Consider the following 7,500-nt stretch of genomic DNA (forward strand, 5'->3'; position numbering starts at 1 on the left):
GAGGCGTTGGCAGCATCAGAGAGAGAGATGGAACAACAGAGGAAGCAGCACTCTGTGACGGTAGACAAACTACTGCTGCAGACACAGAACCTAGAGACCGTGACCGATGATTACTGAAGAGAGGTACACACACAGAACCTAGAGACCGCCCTGAAGACTGACCAATAATCCACATGTATTGTTCTTATAATAACACTTGTCCTTCTTACCTCTCTGTCTTCCAGGAGGAAACTAGCTCAGCTGCAGCATGCCTACACCTGTCTGTTTAAGGACTACGACTCCAAACTCAAGACTGAGGTGTGTGTGGCAGAGGGGGGCAGAGGGGGGGTGTGTGGCTAGCTATGCTTCATACCTTTGAGCTAAACACCAATACAAGACATGATGTAACTGCTGTAATGTGTGTCTGTATGACAGGAAGAGACAACAGTAACTAATAACACCATATGTAATGTGTGTCTGTATGACAGGAAGAGACAACAGTAACTAACAACACCATATGTAATGTGTGTCTGTAGGGGGGAGACATGTGTAGTCGTCTGGAGGAGGCAGAGAGCGTTAGCTCTGAAGCAGGACTTGATTGACAAGCTGAAGGAAGAAGTGGAAAAACACAGAGGATCTCTAGAGACCGTTCCTGTTCTCACGGCCCAGGTACACACACACACACACACACACACACACACACATTTTATCCCTCTCCAGATACACACAATGAGTGTAAACTAATGGTTGTAACATTGGTCATTGTCAGCCATGTACACAGGCTGACAGGATATATCTTAGGCCTGCCTAAGACTAAAGCAAAGCAGCTAGATAATGTTTGGAGAACAAGGTACTGCTCTGTTTCAGCTGTTATGGTCAGTCTAGCTGTATGGAGAAGGTACTGCTCTGTTTCAGCTGTTATGGTCAGTCTAGCTGTATGGAGGAGAAGGTACTGCTCTGTTTCAGCTGTTATGGTCAGTCTAGCTGTATGGAGGAGAAGGTACTGCTCTGTTTCAGCTGTTATGGTCAGTCTAGCTCTATGGAGGAGAAGGTACTGCTCTGTTTCAGCTGTTATGGTCGGTCTAGCTGTATGGAGGAGAAGGTACTGCTCTGTTTCAGCTGTTATGGTCAGTCTAGCTGTATGGAGGAGAAGGTACTGCTCTGTTTCAGCTGTTATGGTCAGTCTAGCTGTATGGAGAAGGTACTGCTCTGTTTCAGCTGTTATGGTCAGTCTAGCTGTATGGAGGAGAAGGTACTGCTCTGTTTCAGCTGTTATGGTCAGTCTAGCTGTATGGAGGAGAAGGTACTGCTCTGTTTCAGCTGTTATGGTCAGTCTAGCTCTATGGAGGAGAAGGTACTGCTCTGTTTCAGCTGTTATGGTCAGTCTAGCTCTATGGAGGAGAAGGTACTGCTCTGTTTCAGCTGTTATGGTCAGTCTAGCTGTATGGAGAAGGTACTGCTCTGTTTCAGCTGTTATGGTCAGTCTAGCTGTATGGAGAAGGTACTGCTCTGTTTCAGCTGTTATGGTCAGTCTAGCTGTATGGAGGAGAAGGTACTGCTCTGTTTCAGCTGTTATGGTCAGTCTAGCTGTATGGAGAAGGTACTGCTCTGTTTCAGCTGTTATGGTCAGTCTAGCTGTATGGAGGAGAAGGTACTGCTCTGTTTCAGCTGTTATGGTCAGTCTAGCTGTATGGAGAAGAAGGTACTGCTCTGTTTCAGCTGTTATGGTCAGTCTAGCTGTATGGAGGAGAAGGTACTGCTCTGTTTCAGCTGTTATGGTCAGTCTAGCTGTATGGAGAAGGTACTGCTCTGTTTCAGCTGTTATGGTCAGTCTAGCTGTATGGAGGAGAAGGTACTGCTATGTTTCAGCTGTTATGGTCAGTCTAGCTGTATGGAGGAGAAGGTACTGCTCTGTTTCAGCTGTTATGGTCAGTCTAGCTGTATGGAGGAGAAGGTACTGCTCTGTTTCAGCTGTTATGGTCAGTCTAGCTGTATGGAGGAGAAGGTACTGCTCTGTTTCAGCTGTTATGGTCAGTCTAGCTGTATGGAGGAGAAGGTACTGCTCTGTTCCAGCTGTTATGGTCAGTCTAGCTGTATGGAGGAGAAGGTACTGCTCTGTTTCAGCTGTTATGGTCAGTCTAGCTGTATGGAGAAGGTACTGCTCTGTTTCAGCTGTTATGGTCAGTCTAGCTGTATGGAGGAGAAGGTACTGCTCTGTTTCAGCTGTTATGGTCAGTCTAGCTGTATGGAGGAGAAGGTACTGCTCTGTTTCAGCTGTTATGGTCAGTCTAGCTGTATGGAGGAGAAGGGTACTGCTCTGTTTCAGCTGTTATGGTCAGTCTAGCTGTATGGAGGAGAAGGTACTGCTCTGTTTCAGCTGTTATGGTCAGTCTAGCTGTATGGAGGAGAAGGTACTGCTCTGTTTCAGCTGTTATGGTCCAGTCTAGCTGTATGGAGAAGAAGGTACTGCTCTGTTTCAGCTGTTATGGTCAGTCTAGCTGTATGGAGGAGAAGGTACTGCTCTGTTTCAGCTGTTATGGTCAGTCTAGCTGTATGGAGGAGACGGTACTGCTCTGTTTCAGCTGTTATGGTCAGTCTAGCTGTATGGAGAAGAAGGTACTGCTCTGTTTCAGCTGTTATGGTCAGTCTAGCTGTATGGAGCAGAAGGTACTGCTCTGTTTCAGCTGTTATGGTCAGTCTAGCTGTATGGAGGAGAAGGTACTGCTCTGTTTCAGCTGTTATGGTCAGTCTAGCTGTATGGAGGAGAAGGTACTGCTCTGTTTCAGCTGTTATGGTCAGTCTAGCTGTATGGAGAAGAAGGTACTGCTCTGTTTCAGCTGTTATGGTCAGTCTAGCTGTATGGAGAAGAAGGTACTGCTCTGTTTCAGCTGTTATGGTCAGTCTAGCTCTATGGAGGAGAAGGTACTGCTCTGTTTCAGCTGTTATGGTCAGTCTAGCTGTATGGAGAAGGTACTGCTCTGTTTCAGCTGTTATGGTCAGTCTAGCTGTATGGAGGAGAAGGTACTGCTATGTTTCAGCTGTTATGGTCAGTCTAGCTGTAGTGGAGAAGGTACTGCTCTGTTTCAGCTGTTATGGTCAGTCTAGCTGTATGGAGGAGAAGGTACTGCTCTGTTTCAGCTGTTATGGTCAGTCTAGCTGTATGGAGGAGAAGGTACTGCTCTGTTTCAGCTGTTATGGTCAGTCTAGCTGTATGGAGAAGGTACTGCTCTGTTTCAGCTGTTATGGTCAGTCTAGCTGTATGGAGAAGGTACTGCTCTGTTTCAGCTGTTATGGTCAGTCTAGCTGTATGGAGGAGAAGGTGCTTTTTTTCTATAATAATAATAATAATATATGCCATTTAGCAGATGCTTTTATCCAGAGTCATGCGTGAATACAACCCACTACCCTGGCATTATAACCACCATTCTCTACCAACTGAGCGTCCATGTATCTGTGACCTTTTAAAATTTGAATCCCTTTTGATTCTAATGGGATGTGTGTTAGGCTGAGATCTACAAGGCAGACTTCCTAGCGGAGCGGGAGGCCAGAGAGAAGTTGAACCAGAAGAAGGAGGAGCTTCAGGACCAGCTGAACAGAGCACTGGCTGAGATGGAGCGTCTGAAACAGGAGGGGACCTCACGGTAACACACACACACACACACACACACACACACACACACACACACACACACACACACACACACACACACACACACACACACACACACTGGAATGGGATTTGTGGATTCAAATAAAGTTTTTAAAGTGTGTGTGTGTGTGTTTCAGGGCTCGGATGGAGGAAATGCAGCAGAGACACCTGGAGGTCTTCAGACCACCACAACCAGGTATACATCCCCCCCACAACCAGGGACACACACATCCCCCCACAACCAGGGACACACACATCCCCCCCACAACCAGGGACACCCCCACAACCAGACCCCCGCGCAACCAGGTCAGAGCGTGTGAGCACAGCTCTGGTGCTCCACATCCTTTCCAACCGCTACACGCTCCATTCATTAAAATCACAGTTTAACCAACACCCATCTATTTTTGTGTCTACCTGGACCTACCACTTGGATTTGAAGTACTGAAACCAAACCATATGATTTGAATGAATAGTATTTTAAAAAAGCGCTCATCATTTCAAATAGTCTACATGTCTTATTAAACAGGATATAAACACTCTAAATAGTCTACATGTCATATTAAACAGGATATAAACACTCTAAATAGTCTACATGTCATATTAAACAGGATATAAACACTCTAAATAGTCTACATGTCATATTAAACAGGATATAAACACTAAATAGTCTACATGTCATATTAAACAGGATATAAACACTCTAAATAGTCTACATGTCATATTAAACAGGATATAAACACTCTAAATAGTCTACATGTCATATTAAACAGGATATAAACACTCTAAATAGTCTACATGTCATATTAAACAGGATATAAACACTCTAAATAGTCTACATGTCATATTAAACAGGATATAAACACTCTAAATAGTCTACATGTCATATTAAACAGGATATAAACACTCTAAATAGTCTACATGTCATATTAAACAACATATAAACACTCTAAATAGTCTACATGTCATATTAAACAGGATATAAACACTCTAAATAGTCTACATGTCATATTAAACAGGATATAAACACTCTAAATAGTCTACATGTCATATTAAACAGGATATAAACACTCTAAATAGTCTACATGTCATATTAAACAGGATATAAACACTCTAAATAGTCTACATGTCATATTAAACAGGATATAAACACTCTAAATAGTCTACATGTCATATTAAACAGGATATAAACACTCTAAATAGTCTACATGTCATATTAAACAGGATATAAACACTCTAAATAGTATACATGTCATATTAAACAGGATATAAACACTCTAAATAGTCTACATGTCATATTAAACAGGATATAAACACTAAATAGTCTACATGTCATATTAAACAGCATATAAACACTCTAAATAGTCTACATGTCATATTAAACAGGATATAAACACTCTAAATAGTCTACATGTCATATTAAACAGGATATAAACACTCTAAATAGTCTACATGTCATATTAAACAGGATATAAACACTCTAAATAGTCTACATGTCATATTAAACAGGATATAAACACTAAATAGTCTACATGTCATATTAAACAGGATATAAACACTCTAAATAGTCTACATGTCATATTAAACAGGATATAAACACTCTAAATAGTCTACATGTCATATTAAACAGGATATAAACACTCTAAATAGTCTACATGTCATATTAAACAGGATATAAACACTCTAAATAGTCTACATGTCATATTAAACAGGATATAAACACTCTAAATAGTCTACATGTCATATTAAACAGGATATAAACACTCTAAATAGTATACATGTCTTATTAAACAGGATATAAACACTCTAAATAGTCTACATGTCATATTAAACAGGATATAAACACTCTAAATAGTCTACATGTCATATGTAAACAGGATATAAACACTAAATAGTCTACATGTCATATTAAACAGGATATAAACACTCTAAATAGTCTACATGTCATATTAAACAGGATATAAACACTCTAAATAGTCTACATGTCATATTAAACAGGATATAAACACTCTAAATAGTCTCATGTCATATTAAACAGGATATAAACACTCTAAATAGTCTACATGTCATATTAAACAGGATATAAACACTCTAAATAGTCTACATGTCATATTAAACAGGATATAAACACTCTAAATAGTCTACATGTCATTTTAAACAGCATATAAACACTCTAAATAGTCTACATGTCATATTAAACAGGATATAAACACTCTAAATAGTCTACATGTCTTATTAAACAGGATATAAACACTCTAAATAGTCTACATGTCATATTAAACAGGATATAAACACTCTAAATAGTCTACATGTCATATTAAACAGGATATAAACACTAAATAGTCTACATGTCATATTAAACAGCATATAAACACTCTAAATAGTCTACATGTCATATTAAACAGGATATAAACACTCTAAATAGTCTACATGTCATATTAAACAGGATATAAACACTCTAAATAGTCTACATGTCATATTAAACAGGATATAAACACACTAAATAGTCTACATGTCATATTAAACAGGATGTAAACACTCTAAATAGTCTACATGTCATATTAAACAGGATATAAACACTAAATAGTCTACATGTCATATTAAACAGGATATAAACACTCTAAATAGTCTACATGTCATATTAAACAACATATAAACACTCTAAATAGTCTACATGTCATATTAAACAGCATATAAACACTCTAAATAGGTCAGGAGACAGACAGGGAGCCTAAGAAGGAACAAAAATGAATTATTTAGGATATATTGTTTAAATAATTTCAAGGCTATAACCTACAAAGAAATACATTGTGAAGCATTAGCGAGTGCAACACACTAGACTGGTATTGACAGAAAGCGCTCAGCATTTAAACAACATTTAGTTGGATTAAATCATTATAGTCTATAAAATTGAACCAAACGTTTGAGATCAGATTTTTAGTTTTTTGCTACAATGACACACTTAGTTATCTACCCACTTTGTTCCTTTCTTTTAGCATGTGCACCTAGTAAGGACTCCATCATGCTTTCAGGAGACGTGTCTTTTCAGATTCCACCAGGATTATTTAGTCGTGGACACTACATCACCACACTCCCCCTCCTGCTCTTGGTCCTCATCTTTAGAAGTCATCTTGATTTAGCACCTGTGTGTTCTATCGGTTTCTTCATGAATATATTTAGTGAACTCCATGACAGTAGCTAAAGAAAGGGGCTGTAGCAGCACACAGGTAGACTAGAAGTGCATGCTGGGCCGTGCACGCCCTGAGCTGGTGAAGTGAGTGGCGCTGAAGCATGGTGGACCAGAAGGCCGACGCTCCAGCGTTTGGGAGTCTCGCTCTCAATTTCAATTCAATTTAAGGGCTTTTTTGGCAAAGCAAGTGAAATAAACAATAAATATTAACAGTAAACATTACACTCAGAAGTTCCAAAATAATAAAGACATTTCAAATGTCATATTATGTATATATACAGTGTTGTAACAATGTGCAAATTGTTAAAGTACAAATCGGAAAAGAAATCAACATAAATATGGGTTGTATTTACAATGGTGTTTGTTCTTCACTGATTGCCCTTTTTCTTGTGGCAACAGGTCACAGATCTTGCTGCTGTGATGGCACACTGTGGTATTTCACCCAGTAGATAAGGGAGTTTTATCAAAATTGGGTTTGGTATGTGTAATCTGAGCGAAATATGTGTTTCTAATATGGTCATACATTTGGCAGGAGGTTAGAGAAGTGCAGATCAGTTTCCACCTCATTTTGTGGGCAGTGTGCCCATAGCCTGTCTTCTCTTGAGAGCTGTGGTCTGCCTACGGCCTTTCTCAATAGCAAGGCTATGATCACTGAGTCTGTACATAGTCAAAGCTTTCCTTAAGT

General features: G+C 39.7%; 1 pseudogene; it reads left to right on the forward strand.

Annotated features, from left to right (window-relative positions):
* The window catches only part of LOC121558876, a 23,681-nt pseudogene that overhangs the window by 12,928 nt on the left and 3,253 nt on the right, over window positions 1-7,500 (forward strand).

The sequence above is a fragment of the Coregonus clupeaformis genome, unplaced genomic scaffold, assembly GCF_020615455.1.
Source record: "Coregonus clupeaformis isolate EN_2021a unplaced genomic scaffold, ASM2061545v1 scaf0531, whole genome shotgun sequence".
In the NCBI taxonomy this organism is placed as follows: Eukaryota; Metazoa; Chordata; class Actinopteri; order Salmoniformes; family Salmonidae; genus Coregonus; species Coregonus clupeaformis.